The sequence below is a fragment of the Heterocephalus glaber genome, unplaced genomic scaffold, assembly GCF_053883595.1.
Source record: "Heterocephalus glaber isolate CG9 unplaced genomic scaffold, H.glaber_assembly_v1.0 deba00001729, whole genome shotgun sequence".
Classification (NCBI taxonomy): Eukaryota; Metazoa; Chordata; class Mammalia; order Rodentia; family Bathyergidae; genus Heterocephalus; species Heterocephalus glaber.
In genome coordinates, this window is record NW_028258440.1 from 7691177 (window position 1) to 7706337 (window position 15161).

The 15161-nt window shown below is 33.5% G+C and overlaps 1 pseudogene; it reads right to left on the minus strand.

The window, feature by feature from the left end:
• Positions 1-9496: 9496 nt before the first annotated feature.
• LOC101719194 (pyruvate dehydrogenase protein X component, mitochondrial pseudogene) lies at positions 9497-11018 on the minus strand (annotated as a pseudogene).
• Between the last annotated feature and the right edge of the window lie 4143 nt (positions 11019-15161).

Consider the following 15161-nt stretch of genomic DNA (forward strand, 5'->3'; position numbering starts at 1 on the left):
ATTCACCTAAACACACTACATAAAATTATACTATCACCTTAACCTTTTGTCAGTCTGTAAATTACACTGCTGTATTTATTTCTATAACAATCATCAACTCCCAACATACATATAGCTCCTTTATTTATTAAATACATTTCACAGTGTGTGTCTCCCTTGATGAGAATATATACCCTGTGAGGACAGATACTTAGGTTTGTCTTGTTTGACGATTATACCCATTGCCTAGAACATTATATGGTATGGAATAGATATTCAAGAAATATATTTAAACTGAATGAATATGCAAATTCTTTCACTCAATCCTCATAGTATTTCACCTTTACCTCTTTTAGAGCTGTAATGTATTTTTTAAAATATTATTTTATTGGTACATTTTAGGTATACAATATAATGACATTTATTATTGGAAATTTGCACCTTTACATAATCTCTCTTGGTTCTTATTTCTCCCCCTTCCCCTGCCCTCCCTTCAACCCCTCCATCCCTCCCTATTTACAAAGACTTTGTTTCCATTTTTTCATTTTCTCATATTAATTCCAGCAATGTATTTTTTAGTTTTATCTCATATGTCATACTGATGTTTCAGCCTCACGGAAATAGTAACTGCCATTCATATATTCTTATGCATTCTTAGACTCAGAAAAGTGTAGGAATTCAAAATGAAATAACATAATGAATCAAAATCAAAATAAAAACCTTCATCGGTACATTTGTGTTTGTAGAGTCAGATCAATTATGAAATTTAAATCTGTTTTTCAGTATTAACTGGTAATACAAATAGCGTTTTTGGAAATGAAATCTTTATCATTTTGACCCATGAGTAGGCTTCATATGTCCCTGTTCCATACCCAAGCCTTTCTTGCTATTCCTTGAACATATCAAATCTATAAAAATGGAGAGAATATTTTTCTTTCTGTCTTAACAAAATATTTTACTTTATTTTTGATTAGAACATAAAGGTTTTGCGTATTAATGGAGTTTGGTGTAATATTTCACACATACATACAGTGTAAATTAGTCAAATCCAGCTTGTGCTCTTTCCAAACCTTTAGTAATCATTATTCTATGTTTAAGTTGATTTTTTAAAAGTTTTTATTTAACAAAGAAAATGTAATACTTGTCTTTCTTTGTATGACTTCTTTTATTTAAACTGATATTTTCTATTTCCATACATTTTAGGCCAAATTAAGAATTCCATTCTTCTTGATGATTTAATATTTCATGCTTTTAATATATAGCACATTTTCTTCATCCATGCATTCATTGATGAGCACATCAGCTGATTTGATGTCTGATCTATTGTGAATAATTTCACTATAAGCATTGGCATGCTGCTATCTTAGGTATGCAAATTTCATTTCATGTATATGCAGACCTAAAAGTGAGATAGCTCGATTATATGGTAGATTTAATTTTTAATTTTTTGAGAAACCTCTGTAGCATTCTCCCTAATGGCTATACTGATTTATATTCCAATCATCTATGTATGAAAATTCTATTTCCTCTATGTCCTTATCAGGATTTTGCTTTGTTTCTTAGAATACTTTTAATAAGTATTCTAAATAAGGTGACATAATATTTGTATCTCCCTCATGGTTAATGATACTGAAGTTTTGGATACATTTGTTGACCATTCATATCTCTTCATTGAAACGTGTCTGTTCAGATTTCTTGTCTATTTTAATTAGATTATTTGAGGTTTTTGGTTTGTTAGTTAAATTTCTTGAGTTTGTGATCTAGATATTTGTCAGAGAAATAATTGGCAAATATTTTTCTATTTTGCTCCCTTGTTACACTTTTTAAAAATTGGATTTATTTTTTACAGACATTTTATGTTTACAAAATATAGAGTTGAAATTTCAGTTTCAAAATACTCCTGAACTCCTCCACACTCAGTTTCTCCATTACCAACTTCCCACACAGGAGTAACTTTTAATTACACTTTGAGAATTTACATTGACTAATCATTATCATTCATACACCTACATTACAATAGGATTCACTCTTGGTATTGTCCATTGAGTCTTAACAAATGAATGTCACAGGTACCACTGTAGTATCATGAAGAACAGTTTCACTGACCTAAAAATTCTCTCTTCTATTTATTATCTTTACATATAGTAGAAGACCATTTGTTGGTTCTTAGAATTATACATATATTTATATTTACAAAAAATCAATCTATATATGATATATACCTAAAGAACATTGTTGGAACTTTTACAACATTTGCATATGGTATGCAGATTATGTAATAAAAATAAATCCATAACATTTATTTAGATTTCTTTCCATAAATTTTTACTTTAACCTGCTGTAGGTTATATTCATTTCTATTTTAATTTCTATAACTTTATTTTATTAGGATATATTAGTTATAGTTATTAATGGAGTTCAATGTGCCATTCCATATCTATATAGAGCAATACAGTTATCAAATCCAACCTTGTTTTGTTCACTCTTTCTCATCTTTCTCAGGTGTTTTTTCATGTATCACATTATGTCAAATTTAAGCATTACTAATCATCACCACAAAAAATAGTTGTGAAGAGCATGTGAAAACTTGAGTTAAATGCAAAACTTACATATTTATATGAAATAATTAGGAAACATAGGTAGAATTCATATTTCTCATTTCTGAAATTTCTAGAACCCATTCAGTAAAATGTCTCGCTCGGAGTTCAGCATATTCTAAGTGTAGGACATTTTCTAATGTTTTTCTAGTAGAGTAGATGTAAAATATACTATGTTCCATTTGCTCATCCATGTCTCCTCTCTAAAATCTGGCAACCACTCTTTATGATCTCTCTGTTTTACTTTTTCCACATTAAAAACATATTGAAGTATGTAGCCTTTTCCATATAGGGCTTCTTTCACTTAGTAATGTATTTTAAGCTTCCTCTTTTAATAGCTTGACAAACTATTTCTTGTTAGAGCTGAATAATATACTCTTGGCTAGATTCACTCCAGATTGTTTATTCACATATTGAAAGACATTTTGGTTGCTTCCAAGGTTTGGAAATTATGAGTGTAATTGCAATAAATACTGGTGGGCAGGTTGGTGTATGGGCATAATTTTCAACTAATTCTTGAAAAATACAAGGAGCATGATGACTAGACTATATAATAATGGTATTTTTGTATTTTTGAGTAGCCATCAAACTATCTTCCATTGTTACTGTACAATTTTGTATTCTCCACAGCAAAAATTGTGATTTCCCATTGTCCCAAATTCTCACTAGCATTTAGTCTTGTCAGAGTTTGGAATTCATAGTATTCTAATAGACTGGTAGTGATATCACATATATGTTTTCTTTGACATTATCTGTTAACACAGGATGTTGAACATCTTTTCATATGCTTTTTTTGCAATTTGAATTTTTAAGTAGGTATCTGGTTGGATATTTTGTCCATTTTTATTAAGTTCTTTATATTCATTTTATTGACTCCAAGAGTTCTTTTCATATTTTTGGATGATTCTTTTATTAAATGTATCCTTTATAAGGACAGTACATTCTCTCAGGTTGTAGCTTGTTGCTTTGATTCTTATAAAATTTCTTTTGCTAAACAAGGTTTTCTACTTTTGATGATGTTTAGTTTATTATTTTCCCTTCATGAATTATGCCTTTGATGTTGATTCCAACATGTCATAGACAATCCAAGGTCACCTAGATTTTTTTTACACTATTTTTCACATGTCTTATTACATTATATTTTATATGTAAGTATATGACACAATTTGAGGCATTTTGATAGATTGTGTATGGGGTATATTTAGATTCACTTTTTTAGTGTAGATATGCAGTTATAGTACCATTTCTCGAGAAGACTGAATTTTTGTATATTAAGATTTAATTTGCTGAAATTCAGTTTGCTACACTAGTGTGAATCTATTTGTGGCCCCTTTATTCTGTTCCATTGATGTATTTGTTCATTGTCTTTTACCAAGGCCACACTGTCTTGATTACTGCAATCTTATAGTTGGTCTTGAGTCAGGTAGTGCCATTTCTCAACTTTATTCTTCTCTTTTAGTATTTTTGGCTATTCTTGATCTTTTGACTCTCCCTATACAGTTTGGAATCAATTTAACAATATCAAAAATAAAACTTAATGAGATTTTGAGTGGGGCTGGATTGAATTTATGGATTAAACTTGGAAGAACTGACATCTTGACAATAGTGTGTCTTTCTACACGAACAAGGACTATTTCTCCAGTTATTTAGTTCCTTGATTTCTTTCATCAGAGATTTGCAGTTTTCCTCACATAAATCTTGAACATATTTTCTCATATCAATACCAAAGTATTTTAGTTTTTATGATTCTGATTGATATATTTTACTTTAAAATTCCATGTTTTCACTGATTCTATAGAAATTAGTTGACATTCAAATAGAATTAGTATTTTGTAATCATTGTACACTTGATATTTAGCTACAGGAGATTTTTTTTATTCTTTCAGTTTTTCTTCCAGAAAACCATATATTTCACTAACAAAAAATAATTTCCTCTTTCAAAATCCATAAAATTTTACTTACTTTTTTGTTTTGTTTCATTAACTGGGATAATAAAAAGCAGAAGTGAAGGGGCACTTTCTCTCCTTGTTCCTGATCTTAGGGAGAAAGTAGCAAATATTTCACTATTATGATATTATTTGTAGGGATTTTATTCATGTTTTTGTTAATTTTGAAAAGCACCCTCTTTCCTAGTTGGCAAAGAGTATTGTATAGTGAATCAGCATTGCATTTTGTCAATTTTTTGTATTTATTGATATAATCGTATGATTTTCCTGCTAGAGAAAATACGGTAAACTTTGTCTTAATTCATTTGTGGTGCTTAATGAAAATGTCATAGCCTGGGTAACATAAAAATAAACATTTATTTCTCACAGTTCTAAAATTTGAGAAGTTCTAGATCAAGGTGTTGGTAGATTCAGTGTCTGATGAGAGGGCCTGTTTCCAGGTCCATACCTGGCTGACTTCTAGCTATGTCCTCATGTTATGGCCCCCAAAACCTCATGGATTCAGAATGTGATTTGGATTAGTCATTTTAGCTGACTTGGTGTTTGGAGGTGCGGTTCGGTCTGAAGAGGTAGGTCACTGCGTGCAGGACCTGACAGACTTCCAGACTCCTACCTGGACTCTCTCTCTACTTCTTTGTCCACCGGACCATGAGTAACTCTCTTCCATCCTGTCCCTCTGCCATGCTGTCTTTTCTTTTTTCCCAGGTGACCCTGAATAAATAAAAATGACCCAAAATAAACCTCTGCTCTTTTAAGTTGTACATGTTGAGTATTTTGTCCCAGAAAGGAAGGAAGTGATTAAGACATCTCATATGGGAAACATATGAGGGAACTCTTTGAGTGTGCATCAATAAGAACATTAATCCCATTTATGAGAGTTCTGCCCTCGTGACCTAATCATGTCCCAGAAGACTCTTTGACTAATAAAATCATATTGAGAGGTACGATTTCACTCAAGGAATTTGGGAGATGCATTCAGATGGAACAGATCACATTAGTTTTTTGAGATTTGAGCCACCCTTAAATATCTGACATAAATATCACTTGGCCATAATGTATATTTGTTTTAATGTATTATTAAATTCAACTTGCTAATATTTTGTTATTATTTTTGCATCTACATTCATTGGAAATATTGGTCTACAGTTTTTGTGCTCTTATAATATCTTTGTTTAATTATTAGGGAAATTCTGGACTCAAGGAGTGAATTAGAATGCATTATTTCTGTTTCTGTCTTCCTGAAATGAGTACATGAATAGATAATTTTTTCCTAAAATATTTGGTAGACTTCACCATACACGTTTGTTGACTAGGTGGTTTTTCAGAAGGTTGGTATTATTGATAAAATTTTTTATAGATATACACAGATTCAGCTTGTTTATTTTTTAGTTGTTACTTCGGTAGATTGTATCTTCCAAAATTATTCCATTTGTAGGTTATTAAATATATTGATAGAGATTTATTAATAGTAATCATTAACTATTTTTATATTCTCCATATTTTTTACTTTTATTAGTACATGTTTCCAGTACAAGGAGAACATTCATTGTAGGGGATTGCTGCAAGTACATTACACATTTCAAGTCCCTCCTTTTTCTTTCTCTCTCAACCCCCTTTTATTTTTCCAGCATCAGATTCATTTATTTATCCATAAAGAACTTTAAAAAAAGTTAGTTATCATACATTCATATTGAAAACCTGATACATTGTTTGCACTAGATTACAATACCGTTTTTCTTTCTGTTTTTTCCTACTATCTGTCTTTTATTTTATTATATAGTGTGTATATATATAGTGCATATATATATATATATATACATAGAGAGAGAGAGTTTCATATAAAAGAAACCATGTGATAATTAAGCATGTGTGTCTGAGTTACTTCACTTAACATTATGATGTGCAGGTGCATCCTTTTCATACAAACGACACAACTTTATACTTTTTATGTAAGAGTAGTACTCCATTGTGTATAAATACATTTTGGTATCCATTCTCCTGTAGATGAACATACAGCCTGTTTCTGAGATTTAACTATTAGGAATTGCACTGTTATAAACATAGGTATGCATACAACACTATGTATGATGTCTTTAACACTTTTGGGAATATACATAGAGGGGGAATAGCTGGATTAAGTAGAGTTTCTGCTCTTAGTTTTTTGAGAAATCTCTATACTGATTTCTATAGTGATTTTATCAGTTTACAGTCCCACCAATAATGGGGAAGGGTCCCTTTCTCTTAACATTACCAGCATTTGTTATTGATTATTTTTTTTGATGGTAGCCATTATTTCTAGAGTGATATGGAATGTTGGTGTTGTTTTAATTTGTATTTTTCAAATGGCCTCCAATGTTGAACAGTTTTTCTTATACTTACTGTCCATATGTATTTATTCACCTGAGAAGTGTCTATTCATTTCAGATACCAATTTTTAATTGAGTCTTTAAATTCGAGGGGCTTATTTTTGTGTTCTTTATATATTCTAGATATCATTCCTTTGCCTGAGGAGTAGCTGGCAAAATTTCCTCATTCTGTATGTTGTCTCTTCATTCTGTTCATGGTTTCCTTTGCTGTGCAGAAGCTGTTTAATTTGACGCGATCCCTTTTGTTTACTGTTGGTATTATTTCTTGTGCAACTGAGATTTTATTCAGAAAGTCCTTGCCTACACCTATTTCTTCAAGTTTTACCTATTTTGCATTCCTGCAGATTAAGTGTTTCTGTTCTAATCTTTAGCTCTTTGATATATTTTGATTTTAGTTTAGTGCATGGTAGGAGATATGGGTCTAGTTTTAACTTTCAGCATGTGTAAACCCAGTTTTCCCAGCACCGAAAAGAGGCTAGCTTTCCTCCAGAGAAGGTGTTTGGCCCCTTTGTCAAAGATAATGTAGCTGAGTGTACTTGGAGCTGTTTCTGTATCTTTTATTTTGTTCCATTGATAAAAGAGTGTTTTTGTTTTTATTTTTGTTTTTGTTTTGCCAGTACCATGCTGTTTTTATCACTGTAGATTTATAGTATAATTTGAAGTATGGGATTGTGATGACCCTGTCTTCCCCTTGTGGCCCAGAATTGCTTTAGCTATTCTAGCTCTCTACTGGCTCCATATAAATTTTAGGATTTCTTTCTCCAGTTCTGAAAGGAAGGTTATTCTATTTTAACTATGATTGCATTAAGTCAATACAACAGTTTTCAAAGTATAGCCATCTGACTCCATTGGTTCTGCTTATCCAGGAACACTGGATATCTTTCCATTTTCTGACATCTTCAATCTCCTTTTTCAGGGTACTATAGTTTTCATTATAGAGGTCTTTTATTTAGTTGATTAGATTAAGTCCTAAGTATTTCATTTTTATTGATGCCATTGTAGAAGATATTTTTTCCTCAATTTATTTCTCTGTAAATTTGTTATAGGCATACAGGAGTGATATTTTGATTGTTGAGTGTTGACTTTGTGTCCTGCTACATTGCCAAATTTGAACATTAGTTCCAGGAGTCTTTTGGTAGAGTTTTTTGGGTCTTTTATGTGGAGGAACATGTCATCATCAAATAATGATAGCACCTTCCTTCCCTATCCATATTCCTTTTTGTTTTTTTCTCTTGTCTTATTGCTCTAGATAATATTTGGAGAATTGTATTATACAGAAGTGGTGATAAAGAACATCCTTGTCATGTTCCTGATTTTAGAGAGAAAGCTTTCAGCTTCTCTCCATTTACTATGATGTTAGCCATTGGTTTGTCATAGCAGGCTTTTATCAATTTGAAGAAAAGACTTCCTATTCCTATTTCTTCTGTTTTCATGATGAATGGATGATAGATTTTGTCAAATACTTTTTGTGCATCTATTGTGATGATCATGTAATTTTTCCTTGCTTCTGTTCATGTTGTATATTACATTTATTGATTTGCCTATGTTGACCCATCTTTTCATTCTTTGAATGAATCCTACATGGTCATGGTGTATTTTTTTTTTTTTGGATGATTTGCTGCATTCTGTTTGTCAGTATCTTTTTGAGGATTTTTGCATCTGTGCTGATTAAGGAGTTTGGCCTGTAGGTGTGCCCCATTTCATTTCTGATACTAGTAATTTAGATTTTCAACTTTTATTTTCTTAAAATGTCATAATTTTATCAATGTCATAGATCTTTTATATGAACAGCAGTTTGGTTCCACTGAGTTTCTCAGTATATTTCTTTTCTGAAAATTTCATTATCTTGCTCTATAATTTTTATCTTTTACATTTAATTTGCGTCTCTAGTTGAGCCATATTTTTTATTTCCTAAAGTTTAAAATCAGGCAATATGATTTAGATCTTTATTTAAAAAAATTTTTTTGGTCTCTCTTACTTCATTTTTATTTGTTTTTATATTTTTCTCTGGAAAGTCACAGTGCTACAGAAGTGAAAAATAAGACTGATAGAAACTTATATGGCTAGAACATATATGGATTTATATACATAAAAATTTAATAGTGTGGCTTTAACCCCTGAAACAATGTAATCCTTATCATCCAGAATAAACTTCTGTACATATTAAGTTGTTCAAGTATACCTAGATCAGTACTTATAAAAAAGAGTTCTCACTAATTTACAGGTGTATCTTTGAAGACCACTTCTACCTTTAACACAATCAAGGTAGAGTTCTATCAATGATTTGATTTTACAATACATTCTCAAATATTCTAAAATGCTCAAATGAGCAAAACGTATAATTTGATTTACATCTAGTTTAATAAACATTTTGTACAGCACTAGACGTTAAAAAATGGATCTAACCAAATGTTTTCTTTCCTTTACTATAGTATAATCATCATTTATTCCTACAATAAACCCAAGTTGAAAATGAAGACAGCTTGAGTCAAATGCTTTCACTTTAAATAAATAAACATTTCATTCACTTCATACTTAAATACTCAATTGTTTTCTGATACAGTGTTTCTTGGTAATAAGTATTCAGTTAACTTCTTGTCTCTGAAAACTAAGCAAGTCGGACAGGATTTTCTAGGTTTGCTTTAAAACTTTCAAGAAATTTGGTCGCCAGTTCCTCATTGACCACTTGCCTTTCGCTTGACATGGTGACTCTTATGAGCTGGCGCTGCTGCAGTCTGGGGTTCCCCTCTTCATCCTCAGTGAGTTTCAGCACAGGGCTTAATCTCCCAACAGGCAAAATGCAGGCCTGGGGAGGTTTGATCACCGCAGTGAATTCATTGATGCCAAACATCCCCAAGTTGGAAATACTAAAGGATCTTCCTTGGTATTCTTCAGGTAACAATTTTCCACCTCTTGCTTTCTTTGATAGAGTCTTTACAGAGTCAGCAATTTCCTTATACCCTTACCAGCAGCAGCTTTTATGATTGGTGTAATTAAACCTTTATCTGTTGTCACAGCCACTGAAATGTCGGTAGAGGGCATTTGCTTCGGGCCCTGTCCATCCAAGTTTACATTAACACCTGGCATTTGTTTAAGAGTAACAGCTGCTGCATTGATGATAAAATCATTTACTGACACTTTAATGTCATCTCTGACCAGGTCTTGTCTAACTTTTAAAACTGCACGAACGTCACAGTTAACTGTAGCATATGCGTGAGGTATAGCACTTTTAGATTCAGTTAACCTCTTGGCAATAAGTCTTCGAATATTGCTGGCAGGGATTTCAGTGAATGTCCCCTCAGCATTAGGTTGGCCAAGAGTCGATACTGGTGGGATCATTGAAAGCGGATAAGATGGCCCAGAGGTGACCTGTGGGACTACGGATGCTGTGGGAGTGGAGGGAAGAGCTGGGGCTGGTCTGGATTCAATAATCTTGCCTGTCTGTTTCAATTTGACCAGGGTGAGGGCATCTTCTTTAGTGAATATCCTCCGAGGGCCGGTGGCTGTGCCCTGGCTGGCATCCAGCGCATTTTTCTCCAGAATATTGCACGCAGCTGGATTTAAACGGAACTGCAATGTACCCGGTGTATGTCCTTTCTGCACAGATAGGGAAGTTTGTGGTTCTGGTGAGAGGCCAGGCACTGATGGTTTTGAAACTGGTGGTGGAGGACCTACATCTTTGGGAATTTCAACATGCTTCCAATCTTTTCCTTATTCAACCATCAAACCAATCAGTGAACCTAGTCGAATATTTTTAGTTCCTTCTTCACGATTTTGGCCAAGATGCCATCATCACTTGCATCTAAGGTAACCACAGCTTTGTCAGTCTCAATTTCACACAATGCATCTCTGGCGCACACAGGTTCACCTTTCTTTTTCAGCCATCTCACAATGTTTCCTTCTTCCATCGTAGGAGGCAGTGATGGCATTAGTATCTTAATAGGATCAACCCGTAGCCCCTGTATGCTGTGAAACCATCTCCAGCTAGATCCACGGCAGACAGAGAAGCCAACAACATTAGCCAGCCTTAAGATTCGCAGGTGGATGAAGCCAAAGAGATACCGCAGCAGAGATAGGTCACAGCCTAGCCTCCAGGAGGCCGCCATCTTCCCGGGCTTCTCCCGAGCTGCCTGCAGCACTGCCTGATCTCCAGGTCTGAGGCCCTAGGAGATCTATATTTTGTTTTAATATATTCATTCAGTAGTATAGATTCCTTTAACATTGATTTCATTTAATCACAGGTATTAAGTTGTATATTTATTTTAATTTAATTTCAAAAATTTTTAAACTTCATCTGAGGATTCTTCTTTGATTTCTTGAGAAAGGTAGTGTTAATCTCTATATACTCAGATTTTGCAGCTATCTCACAATTACTGATATCTAATTTAAGTGTGTTCTAAGTTGAAAGAATACTTTATGATGTCTATCTATTTAAAATTGTTTAAGATGTATTTTATGACACACAATGTTGCCTACATGGGTGAGTTTTCTATGTGAAGCTTGAGAAGAATAGGTACTCTACTGCTTATAGTCTATAAATTCTAATTATATTTAGTTGTTTGATAGAACTATTCACTTGGTATAAGATCTTAGTGATTTTCTGCCTGATGGATCTGATTATTTCTAATAGATGAGATTCAAACACTTCAATTATAATAGTAATGTAATACAATTCTCCTTGACTTTCTATCTGTTTTGCCTTGTGTATTTTAATGTTCTTTGGCTAGAATTATTGTGCTTTCTTGGAAAATCTCCTCACTGTCATTATCCATTGCCTCTACTTATCCCTGATAACTTGCTTTCTATGAAATCTCTTCTGTCTTAAATGGATTCAACTTTCTTTTATGATGTTAATATCTCTCTCTCCATCTCTTTTGTCCATATATCCTTATATGTAAAATGAATTTCTTATAGAAACCACTTAGCTGATTCTTGTTTTTAATTCTTCATTGATAATCAATGTCTTTGCATTGATATAGATGGATTATTGGCATTTAAAATGATCATTGGTATATTAAGACTACTTTGTACCATTTTGTTACTTGTTTCTATTTGACTTTTTATTTCTATTTTTCTACTACTCTTTTTCCATGTTTTGTTGTTTTAATTAGACAGTATATATAATTTAATTTTCTCTGATTACTAGCATAGCAATTATACTTCTTTTTTTAAACAATTGGATTTTTGTAAGACACATTTGCAACTATTTGAAGTCTAAACTCAAATAATATTATGCCACTTCTCAAGGTAAATATGTCATAGTAATATGGTATTTGTAATTCCTCCTCCCCATTTCTCAATGATTGTCATCATTTACTTCATTTATATATAATAAATAATCATGAGCAGCAGTGCTATTGTATTTTGAACAAACTATACTCTGTTAGAATAATTAATAACACTAATACTGAAAAACTTTAACTTAAGTCATTTTCCCTTGTGCTCGTCCTTTCTTTATGTGGGCTTGAATTTCTAATTAGTATTGTTTTTATTCTTTAGGAAGAGTTTCTTTTAACATTTCTTGCAAGCTACATCTACTGGCAACAAATTTCATCAATATTTTTCTGAGAAAGTCTTTATTACTCCGTCAGTTCTTGAGGATAAGTTGATAGGTAGAGACTTCTAGTTTGGTGTTTTTATTATTCTTCTGTCACTTTGAGCAGTTTATGTATTCACTCTATTCTGTTCTTGCTTTCACCTTTTGTGAGGAGTCATACTTAACTCTTACCATTTTCCTCTATAAAAACATACCCTCTACCAGCTTCTTTCAAGTTAATTCCTTATATGTGATTTTAATATAGTTTTAACATATTCCTAGTTGTAATTTTGTTTCCTGTTTTTTTGTGAGGTTTGTTTTGTTCAGCCTCTCATTTATTCTGCTCAGTGTTGTCTGAGCTTACTGAGTATGTGGTTTCATGCCTGGAATTAATTTGAGAGTATATATATAGAGAGAGTCACTATTCAAATGTTTCTTCTGCTCTTTGTTTTTATTTCTGTTATTTGCATTTCCCTTAGTTACAACTTTTGTTGTTATCTGAAGTTCTTAGATTGTTTTAAGATCTTTAATGTTTAGTTCCCTGTGACCAGCAAGTGGAAGGTGAGGATCTCAGCTGCTTGGAGAGGGGCTCTGTCCCGCCCTCACCCCACAACCCAGCGACCAGCTTAGCTGCAGCACCTCCCACCCTCCACCCCCTCATGCTCACCTCTGGCCTCCTTGCTGCTCTGGTACCTGGTTCCACACTACAGAGGCACAGGGGTTCGTAAATGCCATTGTCCTGGCTCCAGAAGATACAGAAGACATGAACAACAGAAAGAGGGCCTCTCTCAGGCTCCTTGATGAAAATTGAAGCCCACTGGAAAAGTGAAGAGAATCTCTGCAATAAAGTCACACCAGACCACTGTACTTTGTTAGTTGGAAGGATCACCTCCCGTCAGGACCTGGACTATTTTAAGGGGAAGGGTACCTGGAACCTGCAGTAGGACATTGCAGAGTTCAATGCTGCAGGAGGACAGGGAGTTCAACCTGGGACTTGCAGCCAGAAATCTGCCTGAATCTCACGAGTCTGCTACTGACTTGCTGAGACTCATTGACTTATATCTGCATACTGCTGCCCACGTTGTCTATTGTGACAGCAGACATACCCTGAAAGAGGCCCTTCATTTTTATTTTTTATTTAGTTTTTCCAAAATTATTGTTTTCTCTTATTTTTAAGCTGTATTTTTTCTACTCTTTTCAAATTTTCTCTGTTTTTCTTTTTTTTCCTTTTTCTCTTTTTTTTTTCTCTCTGTCACTCTCCCATTATCTTGCTGTCCCACACTGTTCTTCATCTCCCTTTTTGTTCTGGCCCTAATTCAGATTTCTTCTTTCTTTTTCTTTTCTTCTCTTTTTCCTTCTCTCAATTGTCAGTAGTTTTAAAGCAAAGTAAATACAGTTTCTATCCTCCCTGTTGCTGTCAGGTTGTTCTGTTCTCATCGTTGTTCTTTCACTCTGTCTTTTCCTCTTGTCTTCAACAGTTTCCTAGAGTTTGTGTGATCTTCCTGTGTCCTCTGGCCTCACTGCTAACCTTTCCCTATCGTTCTACCTACCTGTCAATCCCTTCCCAACTCCTTCTAAGTCTCCATCCCGAAGGGTAAATTTGCTATATTAAAGAGTTTATTCACTATAAACATAGGTTGGGTTGGTCCTCGATTTTGATTTAATTCACACAGCTAAAGGTGATAGATTAATAACAACCACAAATTATCATTTTCTAAGCTGTGCTTGATGCTATTGTGTGGCTGATTTTATCACTTGGGCTAAGCTGTTGTGATTGATGTAATGTGATATCCTTCCTGGTTTAATGAAAATTAGATAGCCTCACAGTCATTAGAGAGTGAAAACCTAAAGACCAGCTATATCTGGAAGACACTTCTGAGAAGCAATCATTCCATGAGGGTTCTAAATGGAAGCAACAAAGATAATTACAATAAGCAATATTGAAGTATCAACCCAGGAATTAAACCAAGGACAGTACCAAAAACAAAATTAAGAAGACATTTAAGCAAGGCACAAACCTAGACTTCCACCCCACCAAAGGGAAATTCTGGGGGAAATTATGTGGAAAAATCTGACAATCAACCATTTGATCACCACGAACTGATAACACAGGAAGTAACAAAACAGATGAATGAGGCTCAAGAAAAATTCAAGGCAGAAATAATTTCCCAGATAACTACAGAAATGGTGAGCAGAATGAAAGACATGATTAGAGACTATAGAGAAACAGATAAAAGAATAGATGAGATCAGGACCATGATGGAAACCATGAATGCCCAGCATAGGAAAGAAATGTAATCCATGTAACAGACTCAAACAGATATCCAGGAGATTAAAATCTATTGAAAACATACACAGCAGACTGAGCCAATCTGAAGACAGAATATCAGATATAGATGACAGGATGGTGGTCAGTGACCAAGAAAATAACCATCTCTTAAAAATAGTAATGGACCATGAGAAATAATCCAACAGCTACTAGATGATGCAAAGAAGATTAATATAAGACTGATAGGAGTCCATGAAAAAAGCATGAGAAAGTACAAATTACATAAAACTATTCACAGAAATAATGGAAGAAAACTTCCCAAACAGAGCAAAAGAATTTGACATACATATAAGTGAGCCATATAGGACACCAACTAGCCATGATCAAAAAAAATCTACACCTAGACACGTAATAATCAAGATCCCAGAAACCCAACAGAAGAACAAAATACTACAAGCCTTTAAAGAA